This window comes from Neolamprologus multifasciatus, chromosome 18 (assembly GCF_963576455.1).
Source record: "Neolamprologus multifasciatus chromosome 18, fNeoMul1.2, whole genome shotgun sequence".
NCBI classification, from domain to species: Eukaryota; Metazoa; Chordata; class Actinopteri; order Cichliformes; family Cichlidae; genus Neolamprologus; species Neolamprologus multifasciatus.
The window spans coordinates 27,114,521-27,126,988 of NC_140456.1; positions in this window are offsets into that span (position 1 = coordinate 27,114,521).

The window sequence follows — 12,468 nt, forward strand, 5'->3', positions numbered from 1 at the left end:
GTTACAGGGTGACGCTCTCTCTCTGCGTGTTTCCTGGGTGAGAGAGCGCCTGTTGTTGTGCTAAGCTAATATGCAGAATGCTACAGGTATAGCTCTAAAGAATGTAGCCTCATAGGCAGTGTAGTCCGTGCTGCAGGGAGAATGGACTGCCATACACGTTATGTGTCTGTGAGCATGAGGAGGGAGAAAAAGGAAAAGTACGAGCTGTCATCGATTAAAAACGGGAGCTGGAAGCATGTCAATATAATAATAACCACTGCAGCCAAGAAGAGTGCCTGACGAGCCCAGCTGTAAGTAAGCTATTAAGACTCGACTGTAGCCGTGTTCGTGTTTTCCTCCAAAAACAATAAGTTCCATTGGAGCAGCTTTTCAACGCCTCTCTCTGTCTCTGGCTAGCAAAGTGACCCAGACAACAAAGTAAAGCTAGTTTTCGGCTACGAGCCCGACACGAACCGACTATTAGTCAGAGGTCCCTTTACTACGGTTCGGAGCCGCGGACCTTCAGTAACAGTAATAAATCACAGCAATAGTACATTCACGTAGTTGTAAACAGCATGATAATATATTAAGTAATCCAAAGTATTCAGAATACGTTACTTTCATTGAGTAACGTAACGGAATACGTTACAGAATACATTTTGGGGCATGTAATCTGTAATCTGTAATGGAATACATTTTAAAAGTAACCTTCCCAACACTGGTCGTAAACATATCCTTTTCCCCAGGTACGCTCAAGCAGCCGGGGCTGCATCTCAAGGTGGTTCCAGGACTGCTGTGATGTGTAATTCCTCATTCTTTTGGGGGTCAATCTTGTGGCTTACAAGTTATTGGATGAGCATTTCCAACATGGAAATATTCCAAATCACCTTAGCTCCACGACTCCATTTGATGCAAAGGATTAGAATTTTCACCCAGGGCTCCTTTCAGAAAGAAATAACTACCAGTATGTGCACTCTCATAACTTAGCCATTTTCCAAGCATACTGATCATTTCAAAGTTTTCAAAGGTTGATAGGCAATGAAATATAGAATGAAACAGGCGAAGCTTCTTCTTTAATGCAATATTTTCTTCCCAACGCTTCAAACAAAACCGTAGTAGACTTGTGATTTTACTCCAACCTATCCCAAAGGAAAGTATTCACTGGTTTACAAATGCTAGCATCATATAGACAAAACAAAATTACCAATACTGTACAAAAAATGGTGACGCAGCTAACTATAATCAATTCAGAATTTACACAAGTTTTGGACAGAAATGGGGACAAAGCTTTTATTCCAGTTATACACAAATATTAAGAACATTTAAATACAAATCAATACAATATTAAGACTAAGTTTCATAGTATAAATTCTGTTTCAACACCAGGTAGAAACCCTTCAACTCATGGCCCAGAAAATGTCAGTTCATTTCTTTTGTTTTAGTCGTGCAAATTCCTGAACAACTTTGAACTAAAGTACACAAAAGCAGAAGTGACCAAATTGCCCTGGGAATCTGAAGAAAATGTTTCCCAGTTTATCTGTCAGGTAATGGTGTTTCTGTTCAAAGAGAGTGTGGCGTGGGCGGGGTGAACAGGTGTGCTGGGATCTGACAGCGATTGTGTGTCTTTATATGTTGGCAGTGACAGTCGGAGGAGGAGCGGACGTGACAGCAGAGAGAGAGCGGGAGTGTCTGTTTCCCAGTCAATAAAACCACAGCATCAAATAAAAGTTCTGCTGTCAACATATTCGCTCCAGCATATGTTTCTTGGGTCCAACGTTACAGAGAAGTAAAGATTTTGTATAAGAATACCCAAAATATTCAGCTCGATCATTATTTTAAATGGTCATTGAATGTTTTCACAAAGCAGTCAAGAATGCTTTATTGCTGATGTTCTGTGACAGAAAGGACGAGCTGGAGCTACACTGTCAATGTGCATCTTTAGAGAATAGGAGAGTGTGTTACTCATCTAGACTGCTTCACAAACTCCCCTCTGTGAGTCTGACAGGTGACACATGAGATTAATGGAGCTTTCTTTACTCTCAAAAAAGTCACTGAAGGCCGCAATTGGCAAGAGTCTCAAGGTCAAAGGGTGTTTCATATGTCGAAGATCCAATACAGTTTGGAATTAAAAGCACAAAAATTAATTCTAAACTTTAAAATCTGGAGATTTACAGTACATATACACTGCAACAGATTTCAGGGCATGGCCAAGAGTCTAACAGAGAATACAATAATTAAGACCTGACAGTGTGGGGATCTATTCTTAGCAGCTCCTATGCATTCCTATATGAAGTCTGCATGTTACCCTCTTCAAAACCCTTTGCAAACTCTGCTTTGTTTTTCTCACATGATGAAAAAGACAGTCTTAAAATTACCCAAAAGTCTTTCTACCTTTGTTAGTAATATGATGGACATGCTGCCTGTCCAGGGAGTTAATCCATCTTTCCAGCTCATTGTGCTCTTTGTTAGGCTACACTATTATACTGACGATAAATAAGGGAATGAATGCTTCTGTAAAAGGTTATTTCTTCTGATTTTGACACTCACAGGTTTTCGCCACATTTTGTTAAATAGCTAATAAGACCGCACAATGCTGTCTCCTTAAGAAAATACACTGCTAAAAAAAATCAATTTAAAATAACTTTTAAATCAGAAAAGGTTGTGAATAATATGAAATGAGGACCCATTGTCAGACTCTATGCTGGTGCAGTGGGTTCCTCCAGGTACATGACAATGCCGCATGTGTTAGGATTATGCAGGCAGATCTTTGAGGATAAAGGAATTGATACCATTGAGCCCCGGGTCGCCTGACCTAAATCCAACGGAACACCTTTGGGACGTTATGTTTTCGTCCATCCGATGCTCAGATTGTCCAGGGGCTCAGTGATGCCCTGGTCCATATATGGGAGTAGATACCTCATGACACCATCCATGATCTCATTAGGAGAATGACTTGATGCTGTCAGGCATGCTTACAGGCATGCAGAGGCCATGCAAACTACTGAGTACCATTAGGAGACACTGCAATGACATTTTAGTTAAATGAACTAGCCTGCCGCATCATCTTTTCACTTTGACTTTCTCGGTGTCTTATTTTGAACAGTATATTGTATATACATACTATAGATAGAGCACATTTGTCTTTTAACCAACAACCTTGTGCTCTATTGATTAAAATGACCTCTACAATGGTCTCTTGTGTTCTGGGGGCCTCTGGATGTCTGGAGTCTTGATCTCCTCCATACCTGCTTCATGCCCTGGAGGACGGGGCTGTGGTCCCCCACACCCTCTAGCAGATCATTACATGAAGGAACCTTTTAAAAAACAAGTGCGTCCATGCTCACAGGTGTACACACGGGTGCTCACACACACAAACTACACCCTTTTTGGCTCCTACCTCAAAGCACACTGTGCGCTGTCGATCTTACGTGCTGCATAATAATGTTTAATATTTAGTATTTACTGTTATATTCCCATATATCATTGTGATGTTGTTTATTCAATTACTCTCGTTTTCTTCTGCTTGTTTTCTTTTTTCTTTCTCAACAGGTGATCCAGGTGATTGATATATGTATTTTTTTTTTGTCTGCTTATTCTGTTGGTTTTTGTTTTTTGCCCTTCTCCCCCGTCCCTCTTCTCAGCTGTTTTTCTTTCCCTCTTTCTTTCTCCCCTTTCTTTCCCCCAGTCAAGTTTGTCCCGTATTCAGCAAGTGAAAATAAAATAAACAATAAAAGGTGAATCAAATGGACCATTACAGCAAGGCTGGGATGGTCATTTTGGTAAAGTAAATCCGTTGGGCATCTTTCTTCGCCTTTAGACAATAATTCTGACAGCAAAAGAGCCAAACGGGACAGGCAGAAGGAGAAAAATAATAATAATAATAATAAAATAAAATAAAATGACCTCTACACAGAAGTTAAAGCTTAAATATGCATAATGCAGTACATAAGTAGAACTAGTTCATGCATATTTCCACTTGTGTAATGTGATAAACACACATCTTCAGAGAGTTTTTGAAAGAATACATAGACCTGCCGAAACTTAGGAATGCCGGCAAAGTCTTACAGCCTCAAACGCTCAATACCCCCAGGTCCTTAGGTAGGTACGTGGAATATATGGTTAATATAATGTATTTGACCCCAGTGGGTGAGCTGAAAAGTGATGGTAAAGAAGATCAGCCTCAGAAGTCTGACCATGCAGTCCTGAACACGACAGGGAGCCAAAGAGAAAGACATAAACAGAGGGTGAAATGAGACTGTTTGTTTGACCCTGTGTGCAGTCTGGCAGCAGCATTCTGAAACACTCCAAGCGATCGAGGGCTGACTTACTAAGTGCTACAAGAAAAGAGGAAATAGTGTAGGAGCTGTAGCTCTGCTCCACTCTCACTTGACTAGTATTTCTTATCTGATAAAAAAAAAAAAAGATCTGTGAAAAAGAAACCCCTTGGATAGGGAGGAAGGAGGTCGTGGAGACCAAGAAACTAAATATTGGCTGAACAACAACTGAAGAGCTAAAGGAACATATATTGAAGTGAGCAAAACAAAAGATGCCTCTGCCAAGTTAGCTATTAAGGCCATTACAAAACTACAGAAGAACCTGAGTGACTGTCTGATTCAACAGCCAGCTCCCATCAGAGCCCCACTGCCCTTGAAATGCATCCCTCGCCAGGTGGAATTGGCTGTTAGTGAAGACCCGTCTTGATGTGTGAAGCTCATAGATCCTGCAGCTGATCAGCACATAGATGTCAGGAGAAGGCAGTTTCATGGGATTTATATGCCGGCTGCCTGGCAGATGAGGGCAAGCTGAGCCTGGGTGAGGTTGGCACTGTTGTTTCTGATGTCACACCTGTTTGTTCTCACAGGTTCAAGACATGAATTACATGTCTTTCTGCTGACTGCCACAAACAGAGATTGATGGGCCACGAATTCTCTCACATGCATACACCTCCTATCTATTGGAGACTTTTCATGTGCTGCCTTACACAGCCGCAGTAAAATGCGCTTTTGTGACATGTTTTACCACATCAGTATTTCAATGACATGCCAAACACACTTCTTAAACTTTCTTGTCTCTCTCTGCTGCTTGGGCTGTTTTTACAATCACTTCGTGGTTGATAGAATGAGCTGTGAAGCCACCTAAATCTATTAAAAGGTTATACTAAAGTGTAAATTAATTTTCTGCGATTTCATCTTTACCTCATCAACAAATAACCACAGACATTTCATCTGATAATGAACAAACATTCTTCTCTATCTCTGTAGATAGTAAAACAATCTCTGATAACTAACACAACAAAAATTGCTTATCTTTGTCTAACGCCTAAAAATTCAGATTCATTTCTCTACGCAAATGACCTCTGACAACAAATGAGGTACATCAAACACAGCTTTTCACATTATATTTCAAATTATAACTACACAAATGATGATAACATGATAACATAATTCAGAGAATTTACCAGAAGTCAGTCATTGTAGAACAAAGTCTAAATGAGTGAGGAAAGACTCTTCATTTATTCCAGTGGTCACCAGGGCATAACAATAGTGTGCATCAGTGTAAATAAAGTCTCAAATCTGAAAAGAATAAAATCCCCCCCAAACTTATACTTCTACCATCATAGTATAAAACCCCAGCATGCTAACTTGATCTGCAACTCTGGCCCAACTCAGCTGGTCCAGTACAAAACCAGCTGGGGGCCGTGAGGTGGTGCGGAGGCTCGCACTGTCGCAGCAAGAAGGTCGTAGATTCAAATCCAGTTGGATTTCTGTGTGCAGTTTGCATGTTCTCCCTGTGCCTGTGTTGGTTTTCTGTGGGTGCTCCAACTGCCTCCCACAACTCAAAGACAAGCAAGAGTTAGATTAAATGACAATTCTAGGCGTTAATGTGAGTGTGAATGGTTGTCTGTCTCTCTGTGTTAGTCCTGCAATAGACTGGGCCTGCCTTTTGCCAGCTGGAATAGGCTCCTACTCCTTTTCTACTTTAAACAGGATGGATGGATGGATGGATGGATGGATGAATGGATGGATGGATGAATGGATAGATGGAGTTGCAGATTGAGGATTTTTTTGAGTGCCATTGTCTCTTTTATATGGTCTCTTGCCAATGTCATAGATAATACACAATGCAGGTAATGCACAACTAGTGTTTAGAACTTGAAGCTGGTGAAAGTGGTGGCAGTACAGACAGAATGTGAATAAATGAGATAAAAGTCTTTGAAAATTCAGTTTATCTTACACTATCTGGACAAAAATATTGGGCCATGCCTCTCAATCATTAAATTCAGGTGTTTTGAGTCCAATTGTTATAGGTGTAGTAAAATCAAGCACCTAGCCTTGCAGTCTGCATATACCAACATTTGTGCAAGAATGGCTCCTTCTAAAGAGTTCACTGAATTCAAGCGTAGTACTGCAATGAGATGCTGCATTTGCAATTAGTCAGTTTTAGGAACCACAGCGACTCAGATGCAAAGTGGCAGACCACATAAAGTTACCGAGTGTGGAGGCATATAGTGTGTAAACATCACTAACATTCACCAAACTCAATAACTGCCAAACATCTTCTGGGATTAACATCAGCACAAAAGCTGTGCACCAGGAGCTTGTGAAGAAGGCTCAGTGTTTGCCCATTTAGTGTGTCTTCAACTGATCCCATTCCCATTTAAGCACATTCAACTAATTTACCAAAATTATTCAGTTCAGCTTATTAGATTATTTAAGTATAGCATCATGACAGGGGATTTCTTTAAATCACCCCGTAGTTCTTCAGCTAAGACACCTGAGTTAGAAAACACAAACACTGCAGTTGTCTTTACTCGCAAGGGCAGTCATGGACGCACGACCTGCGTCTCATCACTGTCTGCGTTCTTTATTTATACTTGTCTGTATGTGTGTGTGTGTGTGTGTGTGTGTGTGTGTGTGTACAAATAGCTTCTTATTCTAAGAACTCTGAGCTGAGGTTCCCCTTTTTCTAATTCTGTATGTTCTTACAGAAAGAGGAAGCTATTAGTTGTTTATCACACAAAAGTACATGTCAAAAGTCACGTAGACATTTGCTCAGTGATCAATAAAAGAATACATTTCATGAAGCTGATCACATTATATAAAAACAATATTCCTTTGACACATCAACAACAACTGTCTCAACGTGCTTTGATAACACAATGTTCAGCATGTGTATATAATCACATCAAATTAATTCAGTAGATAACACATATCAATTGCGTTATACTTCCGTTTATACAATATTCACCTCACACTGTGATAAATTTAAGTGCACTTATATTAGATCACAATTTATCACTATTTTGGAAAAGAAAAGAAAAAATCTTGTGGGACTGAAACTGACGTGATGCCAGATTTGAGCAGCAGACTGTGAGCTCAGTATAGAACCACTAATCCTGTAAAGTTTGACTTTTGGTGATATAGTGATTTTAGAGCAAGTCTTTGTGTTTGAAACGATGATGATTTCATCATTTGACTTTTTTTTTTGACAGAAGCATCAGTCATAAAGTCACCTTTATTCACAATACAGCTCGTAACAGTCTCTTGTGTGTAGCAACCTTGTACATCACACCAAAGCTGCCTTTTGTCAGGAACTACGATACCCTACTCGGTCATGTAGTTTTTCAACACGACTTTATGAAGAGCAAAGGAAGGATGTTTGCTTTTCCAAACCTCTGAAGTAGATGTGAAAAACAACTTTGCTGTACAGTTCTTTACTTGGGCTACACATACACGTAAATGCATCACGTTGAATTAGTTTAGCAAGGATGTATGCTCAGGGTAACTGTTATAAGGGACAAGTGGTAGTCTCTTATTAGCTCATTAACATGTTTTCTAAAATCTTGAGGGTCAGATCTGGCTCTTTATTACTTTTTTTAATGTTCTCAAACAAATTTCCTCTTTAAATAGAAAAGACTCATTGCCAGTTATCACAAATGCTTGATTGCAGTTGTTGCTGCTAAGGGTGGCCCAACCAGTTATTTGGTTTAGGGGGCACTCCCTTTTTTCCCTTAGTAATAAATACCTTCACTTAGAAACAGCAAACACTTTTCACACTGATGTATTTCTATCATACACTATAGTTGTGGCCTACAGTTAAAAATTCTAAAATACAAATTCAACACTTTGAATCAACTTAGATATTACGTCTGCTTCATTTGTCATAAAGTAACACAGAAACAGAGACAAGCTCGGGCTGTGCAACGCTCTGAGCAGTTGCAGAAAACCCAAGAGCTGCATGTCAGACTCTACAGGGCTCAGTGAGCATGTTAAATGTTAAACATCATGGCAGTACAATAAGAAAAAGGCTTGTTTGGAAGGGTTACCAGAATAAAGCCTCTTTTCTCTGAATGAAACATAAAATGTTTTACAAGCTACTCAAGTTACCATGAGGTGTGGATGCCTTTTCACAGGACTGCATAGGGTAGTAGAATAGTGCTGTAATGAAAGAATACTAAAGCCTTATTACAATAGAGCAAATCAGACCTTAAACACTGAACCAAGAATAAAAAACTCTGGAATTTTAATTGGATTTTAATTTTTTCCTTTCAATGTGCCCCATGTGAGTCTCCCAGCTATACAGGCTAGCAGGAGTGAATTTTTAACATGTTCAAACTTTTGTAGACTGTGTGATTATGAGCACTGCGGTGCAAAAAGTAATGTTTTTTTAGATTAAAAAACTCCCTCCTAATTTGGCAGTTTCTATGTTCTGATAGCAGTAATGAGATTTGTGCAGGACCCTGTGATGTTGGAGTGACAACAAAACAACCGAATGAGGATCCCACATGAATGACAGACAACATAACAATTTCAACTGTCAAGGTCTGACAGTCATCTCCATCTCCAAGGACTCAGTGTACGTCACATTTATTTGGTTTAGCATCAAGTTTTAACGCCTTTGCAACTTTACTAAACAAAGCAAAGTTGAGAAGAAACACGTGCTGTAAGCCAGCGATTTCATATGTGCACACCAAGTGTTTAAAAGTGCTTGTGAGGATGCTCAAGATATCTCTAGGGTAAGCTGATGTTAGGCCTTGAAAATCGGTGTGATGTGGTTAAATTTCCCCTGGGTGATGTGGTGGAGTGCTGCTCATCGAGTAACTAACCACCAGACTGGGCCGAAGCAATACCCCAGAATTATTTGGAGAAAATGAGAGCTCCTCCAACTGCGTACACTGGCCAAATGTGAACTGTATGAGTCAAATGAAGGTTAGTAGGCAAATTGGGTAAATTCTGAGGTATAGTTGTTGAGTCTTTTGAAGACAATGGCACCTTACTCATGTGTCTCTGCCAAGTAATCCACACTGGTGCTGCAAAAGATCGCGCTTTAAGTGTATACTGTAGGTATTTCAGATTCTCCAGTGTCCACCAGCGCAATTTCTCTCGTTGAGTGACTCTCTCTTTTTCCCTGCTCTCCCTTCCCTTCCTGTCTTGTCCTGTCCGGTCCAGTCTGTACTTTATGAATGAAAGCCCATCAACAAGATATCAAGATAAACATAAAAGTGGTGTGAGCCTGACAAGAAAATAAGAGTCATCCATCAAAGGGGTTGGCTACTTACACAACATGTCAGAGGAACCCCAGGGTTCTCAGCACACTGTCTGGCTCACTTTAATTTAGGACACTGAACCGGATCACCACATCAGAGATGCCAGAGCACAAAAGTGGAAACAGTGACCAAAAAGTCTTAAATGTGATATTTATTGGCTTTTTTTAAACACTTTTCTGTTGGCCATTTAGGCAATGTAGCACGTTTCAGAGCGATGGCAGAGGAGAAGGAGAAAGTCTTCATATCAGGCTTGATATCTAAGCCTCTGGAATCTGCACCATCCTTCTTTCTACAGGTTTCCCCTGACATATCTAAAGTCAGAGTTTGTTAGGTTTGTTATGACCACATCAGTTCTTGTCAGTCCATTTGCTATAGATAAGGCAGTGCTTATACAGTTTTGCCCTCGTTGCTAATGTACATCGGCATCCTTATAAATGTAATATGAATGAGACCTCATCCACAGCTTAATCTCACCTTTTACCTGGTTATAAATCATCCATTGCAGTGGATAAAGCAACCACATGGTTCATGCTGTCACAAGAGTACTCACCGGACATCGATAAAATATATATACATAAAAGTGACTAATATTTGTCTATTTGCATGCAAATATTAGAGATTGCTAAAGACTCCAAGACACCACTAATAAATGATTCTCCTAATTTGAATGTACAAGATCAGCACATACCGTATGCACCATCGGGGACTGAGATGAATTTGACTTCCTGATTAAATGAAATGTTTGTGCGAGTAAAGTGTAGCACATTTTCTGCTGTTGCTGCAGTCAGCAGCTATTTTCAGACTAAATAAAAAATAGCTTAATCTTCAGAGGACTGTCAACAGTTCTTGGGAACAAATTACATCTGGCTTTGAATTAAAAGCACCTACAAAATGAAGTATTTTAATGCAGACCACAGTTTGGCTCAATTTGCACAATGTGCAGACATGAAGGAAATTTGAATATGTTGTGTTCAGAAAATACAGGGGTTTAAAATATAAAACTGCACATATGTCTGTAGTGTTCAGAGTATAATTAACCCAAAGAAATGGTGATAAATCAACAAAGCAGCCTCCTGAGTCACAGCATTTGGAACCAAATCCAGTGAGATGGACTCCATTGTTTTCAGAGACTCACATTGTTTCGCCTTTATTGTAAATTTCATCATTGTTTCTGGAGAGTCCATTTTCTCTGATGACCACAGTAGTGCCATCTGTGGCTACTTTGATGTTTTGTAATTTATGCCAATTTGTAAGATTCTCTCTCCCTTATTTCCTTTAGAAAAAAAAAAAAGAAAAGAAATTTTCTTGCCCTTTGTGCTCAGTCTCAGGGATCATTATAAAGTATGCGCATGTTTTACCAGCAAAGTGACACTGCAAACACTGTATGTAGCAGTACAGAAACCTTTGGCTGTCACAAGATAAGGTCAGATGAATGAATATATGCAGTGCGGCTTATCTTGTGAGCATGCTGTATGCTGGATACAGTGGTAGATGAACTATTCAGTCCCGCATTTAAATACCAATTTATGATTAGATCATTATCATATATGCACTACACAGTTTGTTAAATACTGTGAAAGTAGCCAGGCAGGTAAAGATACTTTCATCCCCTCGCCATTATTTATTCGCAGTTGAGCAACTACACACTAAAAAGCATACAAGATTTAGCTCTGTAGGACTAGCTATGAATTCTTGCTATGGTTAGGTTATTTCTTGGAAGTCCTGTTCTCACTAGTTTTGCTCTACTTGCTCTTTTAAAATTCCTCAGATTAACAGCAGATCAATTCAAGGTGCGCAACCTTGTCTAAAACAAAAAGGGCTCAAATCGTCAATTCAGTGAAGCTCACTTCTGTCCAATGACAGAGATACAAAGTGGTAATACTAGCAAAGTGAAGAGGCTTGGAGGGATAGGAGTTACAGTCCAAGAAAAGGGAGTTAACAGGCTCAAAATGTGGGTAAATATCCACTATCTCCGTTTGTGAGGAGGTGCAAGAGTCAGTCCTGGAAATGTTCCTGGGAAAGTCTCAAGTCTTCACGTACTACACCAATGATTCCTCTAAAGATATCCCTTGCATTTCATTTTACTCCTTTTCTATTTCTCCGGGGAACAGCTATCAAATATAGAAGTTTATGGTAATTGCAACAAAAAGGATCATTCTCTAATTGGACTACTTATGGTTGCAAATCCTAAGACAAGTGGACAGGTGGGGATAATGAGCCAAAATAAAAAGAAGAGACAGTGCAAGGTTATTTGCATCCGGACTCTTTGGCACATACATTAAGAGGGATCTTGCCAGGGATACACAGTTACCTTTGACTTACTCTGTGTTAAACAAAATCTTAACTGTAAAGTGCTGTTTTTGTCTTATCCACTAAAAGACACTCAAAACTCTGTTCTGGCATCATAACACACATAACACTGATCTCTGATGATAATAAAACTGCCTTTGGCTGACAGAGCAGGAATCCTACTACCAATCAGTCATGTGAAGATAACCTGGCTTCCTGCTCGTAACATCACACAGGACTTAGGACAAGCCTCAAGGACTGCATGGGGTTTAATAGCCGAGCACGTGCTTGAATACAGCTCAGTTCACTTTATCCCTGCGATTTTCTAACTGTACTATGATAATCCTGGAACTGCTGGTGCCTCCAGCACCATTTATCACTGCCACAAGGCATTAGTTAGAAACCATCCGTCCACACCAATACTCACCCTGAAAAGAACGCAAGCATAAGACTATTTTAGCGGACGATTGTGTAAAGTTGCAGGGGTATCATTGCCGTGGTTTGTGCTTCATTGTGGTCAAAAAGCACAGTTTGCAGCTCCGTTTCACAGATTGTTTGACTACATCTACCAGGAGAAACAACTGATTGTTGAGCCACCCATGTGTGCATGTGTAATTAAATCTCCAACATAACTAACTGGGTTAAATTTGTCA